Source organism: Conger conger, chromosome 8 (assembly GCF_963514075.1).
Source record: "Conger conger chromosome 8, fConCon1.1, whole genome shotgun sequence".
Classification (NCBI taxonomy): Eukaryota; Metazoa; Chordata; class Actinopteri; order Anguilliformes; family Congridae; genus Conger; species Conger conger.
Genome location: NC_083767.1, coordinates 9,255,863 through 9,269,569, shown reverse-complemented (window position 1 = coordinate 9,269,569; position 13,707 = coordinate 9,255,863).

Sequence of the window (13,707 nt, the reverse complement as noted above, 5' to 3'; positions counted from 1 at the left end):
CCTCCCCTCAATACGGTGAAGTCGTCCTGTCCCCTTAGCTGAGAAACACCCCCAAAGCATAAGGTTTCCACCTCCATGCTTCACACTGGGGATGGTGTTCTTGGGGTTGTACTCAGCAGGTTGTACTCTTCCTCCAAACACAGCGAGTCAAGTTGATGCCAAATAGCTCTATTTTGGTCTCATCTGACCACATCACCTTCTCCCAAGCCTCCTCTGGATCATCCAGGTGTTCTTTGGCAAACTTCAGATGGGCCTGTACATGTGCCTTCTTCAGCAGAGGATTTAAATCCTTCACAGTGTAGTGTGTTACTGATGGTTCTCTTCGTGACTGTGGTCCCAACTGCCTTCAGGTCATTAACAAGCTCCTCCTGTGTAGTACTGGGCTGATCCCTGACCTTTGTCATGATCATTGATATCCCACGAGGCGAGATCTTGCGTGGAGCCCCAGACCGAGGGAGATTGGCGGTGACTTTGTGTTTCTTCCATTTTCTAATAATTGCTCCAACAGTTGTTAACTCACCAAGCTGCTTGCATATTTTCTTGTACAGGTCTACAATTTTGTCCCTGATGTCCTTAGACAGCTCCTTTGTCTTGCCCATGGTGGAAACGTTGGAATCTGATTGATTGTGTGGACAGGTGTCATAGCTACATAACGATGTAACAAGTTGACACAGGTGTTTTGGGTAATGAGTTGAGATTAGGAGTGCTTCTTAATGGAAAACTAACTGGTCTGTGGGAGCCAGAATTATTGCTGATTGGTAGGGGATCAAATACTTATTTCATGCAAAAATACGATAATAAATTTATAAAATGTATATGATGTTAGGATTATTTTGTGATATTCTGTTTCTCGATGTTAAAATGTACCTATGATTAAAATTCTACACAGTTCCATTCTTTGTAAGTGGGCAAACCTACAAAATCAGCAAGGGATCAAATAATTATTTCTCCCACTGTATACTACCTATTTATTTTCTTTTAAGCTCTCTTATTGGTGGGCATAGCACAGTTATATCATGCCAGTTGTCAAGATGAGTATCTAAATAACATCAAAATGTTTATAAACCACAATTACATAACTTTCCTTGTGTCAATTGTGAAGCTTAATCAAGAAGTAGTGTGAAAAGGCCTGTGGTATTTTGCTATATTTAGGCCGTTCAGCCCCCAGGATATGAGCACATAACATGGCACAGGATGCTTTAAGCCCCAGTGAGAGACTAAGCTGCTCAAGCTAAGCCTCTGTCACTGCTGATGAACCTCTGGGAACCAGGTAGCCTATTTTGTGACCCGTTTGTGGAAAGCCAAGATTGCGAGAGACAGTTAAACAAATCAGATCATCTCTCATCCATAAGTATGAGCAGAAATGAAATTCAACTGCCTTTGCTAAAAAATAAAAATAAAAAACCGAATAGCATTGTCCAGGCCCGATATTATAATTTGCATAACATTTTCTCTTGTTTCCACTGTATATAACATCTGCATTCATTTTTGACTGTACATTTGTCATGAATATGTTCTATGTTCATTTAAAACCGGGACTAGTCTTATTGTTTGCTCCTGTGTTTTTAAAGCATTAATTACTACTTAAACACAAGTCATTATGTGGGAGAGTGCGGTACCCAAATTTATAGCCAGGATAGTTGCTGGTCTGTAAGCTCTTACCAAAATAACTGAGGATGTTTAGCATATTCAGTTAGAATGAACAAAGCTCATTTTCAAACACAACCATTTTTATGAAGTCTGTCAGCAGAGAAGCCTGTCTGGAGTGACTTGGAAGGCATAACACATCCATTATAATGACAGAAACAATATGAAACAAAATGGTCGATACAATGCTGCATTTAAATGAAATGTAATCAACAGCAGCAACAGCAAGCCAATTAAAATTTCTGTGTGTGTGTGTGTGCGTGTACCTGCATGAGCTTGTGTGTGTGTGTTTGTGTGTGTGAGCATGAGCATATGTGTGCATGTGTGTGTGTGTGTGTGAGTGTGCGTGTGTGCGTATGTCGATGAGCGTGCATGTGTGTGTGTGTGTGTGAGTTTGTGAGCATGAGTATGTGTGTGTGTGTGTATGTATGTATGTGTGTGTGTGTGTGTGTGTGTGTGTGTGTGTGTGTAAAATACAATGTTTTACTCTTAGAATACCTTCTCTATGACACCATGGAATGGAGGATGCATTTATGTGAGATCAGTATTCCTCTCCCATCTCTCTGCATGGAGCTTCAGCACACTATCCAGAACCTGGCTGGCTCACCTCCTCTCTGTCACTCCCTTTCCAGCGTTAAATAGATCACCTAGATGCATTTATGCTTCATTAATATTAATTCCCCTGCATTCTCCACACATTGTCAATATATACCATCTGTATGTCCGTTTGCCAGCCAGTCCCTGCTTAGTCAAGCCCACACAAGCTCTTCAATGCCTCAACACTAGCACATCCCTGTGGAATTGATGATGGAATTTTTATTTACCTATTTTGCTTATGGTTATTTTTATAGGTAAAAATGCATTATAATGTGTAACTTTCTGCTTCGGTTTTGACACATACTCAGAGTAATGCTTCTAATTGTCTTGATATGCGGCAATTTGTGCAGTATTTCTTCCTTGGAACAAAGTGAAAGAGAAGATTAGGCTATGGAGTCTATAGTAGAATACTGAAGTGGTTTATACTGGTGTGGATCCAAGAAAGTTGCTGTCATTAGAGTTTACCAAGTTTTATTTTTATCATACCTCAAGGGGCTAATGTACCTGTAATGCTGTTTTTGAAGTCTGCATTTTAATTTGCAGATATCCTAGAAGAAAAACAGACTTTTTTCAGTCTTTTAAAAAGTCTAAATGAGTATTTTAATTGCATTCTACATCAGGGATGAACCTCAAGATGGCGAGCTTCAGGCCGATTGCGAAACAATATTGCAGTCCACAATATTTCCACAACGAAAGAAACTTTTGGGCATTTAAGAGCTCCCTGTAGAGGAGGCTTAATAACCACAGAGTGTTGTGTCAGAGAACGGGACGTCACGATGGAGACCGGCTCATTACGTCCAGCAGCTGTTTGATGAAGCAAAAACCCAACAGGGCTCGGCGTCTGTCTTTGAGCAGGTGTCAGGCCCATCTACACCAGCTCAAATACCCACTTTACCCATCGCTGTCTTAACTGCACTGGGAAGCTAGTGCTGAGAAAAAGGAGATTGTATCAGTTTCAGGAGAAAGTTTGAAGGATTTCGCCATGCCCCGGGATGACTGTATGGTATATTTGTTGATATTTTTGTTATCTGAGCGAGTTGCACTCGACTGTTGATGTAGAAAATTGCCAGTGGGCTTCCAGAGCCCGAACCCAAACTGTCGTAAGCTGTTAAGAAGCAGAAAACATTTCAATTTCCCCCTTCAACAGTCACAACATGCTGCAGAGTGCTCGCTGGGTCTCGCCCGTCCTGCCCCATGCCTCATCTCGGTCGTGACGAAACAACTTGAAACTGAACTTTACGAGGATTCGCTGTTTTCTGCACGCTGACCAATAATGACAATATCCCTGGCACCATCCACCCTTAAAGCAAGTCAAATCTACACATTCACACACAATTAATATACTAAGCTCCTTTACTTGTGCCATTTAGATTTAATTTCACTTTGCTTGATGAGTCCTTATATGATATCACATTAGCTTAGAGACATAACACACACTGGTTGAGCAGATATACGTATATAGGCACATTAATTGGATTATTACACAAAGATACAGTTTTACAAGTGCATTAGTGGAGATGAAGTCATAACTCCCTCCGTTTTTCGGGTGAGTACATTGATATACCATGCCTGGTGAAACAATTCTCTCCTCGCACAACGCCTGTCGGAAATTCATCCAGACAGTGTAGGCTTTGCGTATTCTGTCAGCAAAATGCTAACAACTGTTTCAGGGTGCATGAAAGTGTGCAAGAGTTTTTTTGTTTTTTTTTCCTTTGTTCTCTGCTTGCTGTCAAAATTGAAACACATTATAATCTGAGTGAATACAAAGTGTATTTTTCAGACTGGTTTTCTCTGGTTGATTTTGACTGATGATTCTTTCAAGTTATTTAGCACTGCTGCAACGATAAGCATAATTTCCAATCATATCCAAGTCACAATTTTTAGTTTTTGTCACAGCCATGACATTGAGTTTTTATTTATTTTTGCTAATATCAACTGTAAATCATTTTCTGTTATCACAGCACAGAAAATGTGATACATAACATGTCTTTAAAAGGTCTTTCAAACATCCACGGCATAAATTCTAATATATATTTTGTGAAGAATGAAGCACCCAAGCTAAAGCCAAGTAATCACAGTCAAGATTAACTTCTAGTTTAACATGACTGAAGTCAATTATATTACTCCCAAGAGAAAGATATGCATTATGCATTTCACAGTGTAAGTGATGATATGCACGTATTTGTATGGAAATGATTAACAATAACAAATCTCTTTGTCATTTTGGTTCAGACAGCAGTGATTTTCACACTCCGTGCCTGTCTGTGGTTTAAATACTAATATTTTAGGAGTTGTTGCTCAGGCAACATACTGCGCATGGACACATGAGGTTGACGCTGAGATGATATCCTTAATATTCCACCAGTTGAAAGAAGGTGATATATTTGGTGAGGTTTTATCGAGAGTGGATTGCATTATTGAGTGAGAATATAAGCACTTTACATTTCAGTCTCCGTGTCTGTTTCCCATGGCTTCCCATTCCAGTTTCACATTTTTGAACACTCGCTGCAGTGAATCTCTCCACCTCCCCAGGCTGTGAGCATATGAGGGCAGCTGTGCTATGGAGTCCAGACTTATTTAATCATTTAATTCCAGGAAAGGTGAGTTGAAAAGCATTTCACAAAACCTGGGTGTGCGCCATATAAATTCATCGACCACGTCCAGCCCTGCCCATAGGCCAAAGGCCACCTCATAGCCAATACCGGACCATTTCTCGTAATGGCTTTTCGCCGCGTTATAGAGAATGAAAACAGCTGCTCTTCTTCAGCTGTGTTGTCCATTGGATGAACTCGGGGCCAAGCCTTCTTCTCCCCGATATACAGAGAGCGTCTGTGAGAGAGGAACACTGAGCCACCTCACCCGGTACTCACAGGTACAGCATTGTACACTTTACTCTCAGCGGTTTTCAGATTCTAAGCATTTCCTTAAACTATGTGCGTAAAGCAGAGAAATGTGTTCAAGTGTTCACTGGTCTGTATCTTTTTTACAGTTATTAACTGACGTTTTTATCCAAAGCAACTTACAGTTCATTAGACTAAGCAGGGGCAATCCCCCCTGGAGCCATGCGGGGTTAAGGGCCTTCTCAAGGGCCCAACCGCTTTGCAGCTCTTATCATGGCTACACCGGGGCTTGAGCCTCCAGCTTTTCGTGTCCCAGTCATGTACCTTAGCCACTAGGCTCAGGCTGTCCTTTCAAGAAAAGATTATTTTCGTTGTGGAGTACAGTGCAGGCAGATATAGTCACAGAAGTGATGCCAAACCAGCAACAGACCACTGTTTATCTTTCTGTGATATTCCGACCTGAGACTTTATTTCATGGTTCCTCGTGTTATCTTGTTTAAAATTTTACCATGTGAAACTTTGAAACTTTTTAGGTGGGTATGTGCACCTCCCCCGAATAGTAGGCATGTTGTTTTTAACATCGCCGATTTTTCCTCCTCGGCGTGGGGACCGGCACGATGCCGCTTTTGTCTCCTTTTGTTTGAAACAGTTCAAGCCGAGCATTCATTTCCAGTCGCTGGAACACAACAGGGATACAAACAGCCCTACTCCCTGTGGATCTGCACAGCAGAAGGCAATGCTAATCGCCAAGGAGTGCGTAGACAGATAAACAGGCTCTCGGAACAGACAGGTGACACAAATAATCCAACAGGTTAATTTTGTTGTTAAAGATAGCCACCAAGTACCAGTCTTACTGCAGACAGGAACAGCTGTTAGCATGGTAGCCGCAGGACGATTCACCAACTAATTTGCCTCCTCTTTAGAGCTGATCTGGACTGTCTGGTCTCCACTGTCCCCTAATGCATCACTGTATTGCCAATGGCAGGTTGATAGAGGGCCAATGTAGGCTGAGTAACGGGGTCTCATCTCGCTCTCAAGAGTTCTTGGAAAATGTCCTTCATTGGCCAGGTGGATGAAGGACACAATCCCTCTGCAAGGTAACCTCAACAGAGCTGGCCAAAGGAAGTTTTCAGCTGGACCTGTTCCTAAGCAAAAAAATAACAACAAAAATCCCATTCTAGCATGATGGCAGACACAATCCACTGCCAAGCATCTTTCACTGCATACGAAGGCAATTTAACTTTTTTCCCCCCAAACTTTTGATTATGGCCTCAGTTTAGACTATAACCATTCTTCGGCGGAGGAGATTTTTTGGAACATAATTTCACCTTATTTTGATAAGGGCAAGCATCACAACTCAGCACTCTGCCTCCTTGCCTTTTCCCTCAGACTGTGAAAGATGCAACAGGAAGATTTTTGGTTGTTCCGGTTACAGTACACATTTAATTTTGCCTTGTAAAAGGTCATACTTGATGTGCCTTTTAGCAGTAACTCACACGTCATTTATTTTGACAGGCCAGTGTATCTGTCCGCGCTCAGTCACTCTTTAATTAGGAAATGTAGCCTGCCACAGCAAAGGACCTTCACATGTATTTCTGTCAGATGGGCTGCAGAAATTCCAACACAGCCTACGATAAAGAAATAAATAAATAAAAAGTGTTTTTGTTTCAAACTATCAAGTCGCGTAGAACATCAACTGTCAAGTTTACTAGTTTATGGGAATAATTTATTATCTATTAAAATCTATTAAAAGCACCTGTTTGTAATGGTAGTCAGCAAAATGTACATTAGCAGGCTAATTCTTGTCAAAGATGATGCATCTGAAACGTTACCAACAATGACATTCAGCTAACACCGCATGTTTAAAAGAGTTTTTTTTCATTGCTTTTAAATAGCATTTTAAATTGCCACTCCATTTATTAAAACTACTGCATATTCATTTTGGTATCATACATATATAAAATAGACAGTTTTTTGCCCTTTTTATATTAATAATTTTAGTCATGGCTCTGTAGCTGTTAAGCTAACACATGTATATACTGCCCCCCTCTGGAGGAAGGTGAAACTGATGCTCCAGACGATCCCTAAGGGTTTTGGGGTGAACAGGCATAGAGTCAGCCCAGTTGCTGCACAGAGCTCACAGTGCAGAAGATTATTACATTCTGAACTCAATATATTTTGATGTGACAGGGCACCCAACTGCATGAGTACTGCACACACCCTCAAACACATGCACAGCCTTTCCTCAGTACTGGGCTGGAGGCTATTTTGTTGTCCTTTTGCCATACTGCAGAATTAGCTTTCCAGGTACATAAAATGTTATAATATATTTGGGCTTTCAGTAGCTTTTGTTCAACCTATTGTTGCGTTCACTCTAGTTTCCTGCATCTAGAGTTCATACCTCAGGCTGTGTGGGCATATAGATTAAACGTCCTTGTGATTGTTTCTACCCACTGTAGTGACGGGTAGAAATAGAACAGACTTTTCTTGCTGCACTGCACACAATTTCACATCTGAAATAAAAATGACAGTGAAGGCATATTATTTCATTATCACTCACTGCCATGTTTTTTTTGTAAGGTAAGATTTCCACCTTTGTTTTTAAAAGAATGTCCAATACATTCTTTTATCGTACTTCTATATGACTGCTCAGTACTCTTTGGTATTGAATGGAAGACTTTATTTGTACTGCCAAAGGGAAAACCTCTGCATGGTTCTACTTCAGGTCAGGGGTGTCAGACTCCAGTCCTGTAGGGCTGCAGGGTCTGCTGGGTTTTGGAATGTTTCAGCACCAGTGACAAATTTAAGTCAAGTTAAGACCCAACACACCATCTTCTCAAATCCTTACTTAGCTGCTGATTGAAGGGAAAACACAAATGCAGACACTCTGCCCCTCCTGGACTACAGTATGACACCCCTGACCTGAATTACACTGTGCAGAGCTTTTCTCTTGGGCAGTACAAATAAAGTCATCCATTCAATACCAAAGAGTGCTGGCCAGTCATATAAAAGTCTGATGAAAAAATGTATTAAACATTCTTTAAAAAACAAATGTGGACATCTTACCTGTGCATCTATACAAAGGGCATGCCCATTGGACAGGGAATATAAGACTTACTGTAAATACCCTAGGGTACCCTACAGTCTCTTTCACAATGTTGTCCTTACATTACACAGTGAGACCTGATTATATGATAGCACACCCTAAGTGAACAATCAAGTCTGAAATAATTATGTTGACATGATGGATTTGTAAGTTAATTGTCTAAGTATTGGGTCAACAATAATGAAAATCTATCCAGTTACACATAATAGAGTAATTCATAATTCATATTGTAGAAGGAGGGTACACGTACCGTACGTATGCACATGAACACACACATACTGGTCACACGCACACACACTGCAAAGCTACACTTACTTCAGGCACTGAATGCTTCAAGTAATCAATTCATTTGTGAAAGAACAGAAAGAGACACATCAATTTGTTCACTCCAGCTCCAAACATTGTTTTAAAAACATAAAAAAGTTAAATCACTCCATTTTTGTCAACAAACTTTGGCACCAGCAAAATAATAAAGAAACCATCTTTTATCATGTTCTGTCCCCTCAAAGCCTTCCTGAATCACTTGGATTTTATGAGCAAAATATTGTGCCTTTCTGACCTCAACCAATCATACTCTTTTTGCTGTGGAGAGCAAAGTCATTGAACCATTCAAACAAGTAAGTGTCTGCCCTGCTGTAAGACCCGGCTATGACCAGCTTGAAACTACCAGCTATCAGCTGTTTCACAACATTGCTTGAGCTGGTCAAACCATGTTGAGTATGGAGCTGGTCTGAACTGGTTAACTAGCTACCAGCTGTTTCACAACATTGCTTGAGCTGGTCAAACCATGTTGAGTATGGAGCTGGTCTGAACTGGTTAACTAGCTACCAGCTGGGTTTCCTCTGGGTACTCCAGTTTCCTCCCACAGTCCAAAGACATGCAGGTTAGGCTGATTGGAGAGTCTAAAATGCCCGTAGGTATGAGTGTGTGAGTGAACGGTGTGTGTGCCCTGCGATGGTCTGGCAACCTGTCCAGGGTGTATTCCTGCCTTTCGCCCAATGTATGCTGGGATAGGCTCCAGCCCCCTGCGACCCTGTTCAGGATAAGCAGGTTAAGATAATGGATGGATGGATGGATGGTTCTAAGGTCTCTTCAACAGGATGTAGAAGAATATTTTAATTATTTGTGGTCGTATTTGATTTCGTATAATAAGTTACACTATTTTACAATAATATTGTTGCACAACTGTAGACTTCTCTTCAAAACCGCACACATTGAAGACTGCCTCATCTTGCTCTGACTTCTTCTCACAGCATACATTTCCTTGCACCCAATAAGTACAGCAGCATTACCATCATGACGATTATAAATCAAGTGGAGACATGTGTACCTTTTAAGCATTTAGCAGACACTATTACCCGGAGAGACTCACCCAGCTTACATTTACATAGCATCCTTTCATACAGCTGGGGGATTTATTTATTCACTCAGCTCTTCTGAACTCTTGTAAACACAAAGTGAATCCGCCTAGCAGCTAGCACGGAGAGAGCTGAGATCCTTAAGTGCTGTGCTTTGTTGTTTTGTGCATTCGCATTAGCGATAGTCCCCCCCCCTGCAGTGAGAATGCCAGTGCTGTAATCATCTGCATCAAATTTCCATTTCTGATATGGATTTTGCCATGGGAAAGCGACCAGATATTTAAGGGAATTCATTTTGGCTCAGTGGTCGCAGCAGTAGTTTGTTTAGAGACACGTGAGTTAAATCAAATCGCTCTTCCTGGGTTCATATACAAACAATGCGGAATATATACAAATGGGGGCCATGAAATCTGTGCACTTACAATAACAATAAAAGTATTACCACACCATTACACTGAAATGTCCACTGCAATAACAACGCAACCTCTGTAGAGAGCCTGTACTTGAGGGGGCACAGAAAGAGATAAGAGAGTTAAGATATGAAAGCCATTTTCCAGTAATTCCAGTATTTTCTTTTTGTGAAACTTAGGGTCAACTGGGGTCTGTCGAGAGAGAGAAATTAAATCAGTTAAATATGCTTCACTCTCATATTCCATAGTCTGTCATTTCTCCTTTCTGTTGACATGCAAGATGAGACAAAAGGGTGGACATTATGTCTCAACTAGCATAGGCCTCTGGGTTACATGATTAACTAATAATCCACAACATTAATAGAAATATGAAACTTATGAAACAAAATGAAATGTTTTTTAGGGTAGAGCTGCAAGCAGACTGTTTCTCTCGGACCAGATTGTATCCGTTGACCACGTCAATAAACACTGGCGCAACAGACGGTGTTTTATTGAAACTGGCAGTGCCTGCTGGTTAGATATGGTAGCTATTAAAGCCTTTGGTAGAATGTGTTTACGAAGCGTAACATTTTCTTAAAATATTTGCTATTGAACCAGATGGTGTAAAACGGTCAATGTTATGGCGACAGTGTGATTGGGATGAATTGGTAAACGCTCATTAACGGTGAGGAGTCTGTTTGTGCATTGCAGTCTGCACACTCACCTTACATTGTCAAAGTGCCCCAGGGGCCTGGAGCTGAGGAGGATACGGGCACAATGCCTGTGATAGGAGCACAGGAGAATGCATCCATTCTCCTGTGAGTCACTGCGACAGGGGGGAGGGAGAGAGTGAGCATGAACCACAGCACTGTCTCCTGCTAAAAGTCCTCCATATGCTATCTCTCTCTCTTTCTCTCTCTCTGTCCTTCTTTCTCTCTCTCTTTCCCTCTCTCTCTGTTTTATGTACAAAAAAAAGATATTCTGTCTACCCCATTAAATATATTTACTGTAAGCACATGACAAAACAACATAAAAAGCAATTGAAGTGAAATGTTCCCTGTCCATAACATTAATGCCTACCTGTGCAATTACACGTTTAAACCACTTTAAACAATGATCTCTCTCTATCTCTCTCTTTTGATTATGTCTGGCTTGCTCATATGCTCTAAAAACAAAGTGTGCTTAGGAGAATAATTAGCAAAGCCCTCATGTTTAGCTCATCCACACATTTGCCTGTCAAACATTTGATAGTCGCATTGCAGAAAATAAACCTGTTATAATGTAATTTGCAAGAAATGTAAGCAAGATTTTTGTACCTTTGTCTTAATTGTGCTCTTTTGCTAGATACGGATGCGTGAGCAATTTGTGAACAAGCAAAGGTTATCATATAGGCATGGCTCGCATATTAATTAGGAAAATACCACTCCAGCCTGCACAAGGCCATGTATGAAAATGGCGTACAGAACATGGCTGCCCCTTATTAAGTGAAGGCGCCGTTGGCTGTATGTGGTGCCTCAGAGACTTTTAAAGAGGTCATCCTTGGGTTGCATTTCGCACAAGCTTTAATGAGTCAGACAGCTCAACTTGCTGATGCGAAATGAGCAGAAGTGTCTAAGGTGATGTTAGCACCGGGCACCAAGGGAAAGACATCAACACGAAAGGAAGAGTTGGCAGAAGCTCGTACCACAGAACCGCGAAGTCTGTGCAGTCATTCAAAGTCGGGTGAGAGCAGCTAGTTTAGCCTTTAGCCCTTAACTTTAAGGTGGGAGATTGTTTGTGTGTTTATTTTTAACTGCACACGTAAAAGTCACACCTGGTAATAGAAAGCAATGGACTTCTAGACCACTCCCTTAGAATTAAAATACATTTTTTTTAAATCCAAAAAAACAACTCACTCAAGAACACAGTTGCAGTCTAGGCCATTCCACAGGGTTAACATATCCCATGTCTGATGTTTTGCTTTTTGGAACTGAAGGTTTTATTTTTGTGCATTGCAATGGGAAAGTGTGAAAACAGCTACAGCATGGTAGTGTAGCACACCTTTTTCAGATAAATTAACCACACACAACTAGAAGATGTTTTAAGACAAGTTGTTATATTTCGGAGAAAAAAATGAAAAAATCAATGAGCGTTTGAGGAAAACTATTAAATGAAAAGACTTTCTTTCTTTTAGTCTTTTGAAATGGCTCTGTTTAAAAGAGGAAATGACACATTTAATTAGTCCAGATCGCAGCCTTGGCTTCATTGATTGACAAGCATATCCACGCGTTTGATAATTCCTTTTGACCACTTTCTTAAATAGTTTTATAATTTGTTGAATTGCGTATCTATGAAATATGACTCCACACTGTGAGCTGCTCACTGCAATTGATGTTTTAATTAGCAGCACGTATAAGTGATATTCTGTGCCAGTGTGGCACTTCATTAGACTTACTGTACAGACCATCTGAGGTATTAAATTTACACTTACATAGACCACTTTTAAAAAGCTATGTGGACACTAGGCAACACTTCAGCAGGAGATACAAAGATTAAAAACAGAAAAAATCCAGGGTAAAATATCACATTATTATATTCCTGAAGGAACCTGCCTCACATAACATCATATAGTCAGTCAGTGGCTAAATCTAATTTAATCCATTTTTTATTTCTTGTTTTTTATGTTCAACCGTGCACCGGGAGGTAGATACAGGTAATTGAATATGATGCACCATATCCAGGAACTCATGGATGATAGACTTAGCACAATGATTCAGCGCCAGCACAATAGCGTTCGGCAGCATGGTAATTCGGAGGGTGAAGGAAATTCTATCAGTTTAAACTCATGAACTGTGGACAGGTGAAATTGAAAAAGACAAAGATAGGGGAGAAATTGCCTGGTTCCTGGGCTCCTGAATAAGTGTGCAGTCCGGGAGTCTGTGGAGGCTCTCAGTGCCGGATGGCTGGGGGGAAGATAAAAGGGAAATGAAAGGAGACCGGCGGAGGATCATCTGCCCTAAAAGTGCCGTCTTATCTCTCTTACACGCTTATAAGCCCAAAATCTTCCTCATTCTGCCTCAACCCTGCATTCCTTCTTTACAAACCACCTTTCATAGCTGGTGTCCCTGCACAGTGAAGCTCTCCCACTGAAAAACATTTACAAACAGACAGCATAGCCATGCGTAGCCCTGAGACTCAATGCAGCTTCAGTTTCCCCACTGCCATTTGCAATATAATATGCCTACCTTTGTCCATTATTTGCGGGTGATCAAATAATCTTTGCTTTTTAATTTGCTGTGCAAAATATTACATAACATTACATTCAATAAGTTGAGCCTCTCACCCAGAGCGATGTACAAATGTTGGCAACATCTGCAGTAGGAATCCAAAATGGCAACATCACCAAGAAGGTGCAAAAGTCCCAAATATAATCATTTATAATCATCAAGTGTGAAGAAGGCTGAACAAACCAACAATTAGTACTGTAAACAAAAGTAAATATCACTATACAACCAAACTTATATTCGAACACAGCTACAGTATGTCCATAACATCAACTATAAACTATACAATGCAGACAGTGAGTTTATCTACATGCCACTGGCAAAATTCTGGAGGCAATGTCTGAATAGATGTCTAAGACAAGCTGAGGGAAACAGGACTGGGCATATTGACAGCAGGTATATTTCAGTGCATAACGTAAAAAAACAAAGCATAGTATGAAGCCTTAGCACTTGCTCTCTCTACATACAATATATACACTCAGTGAGCACTTCATTAGGTATTTATTA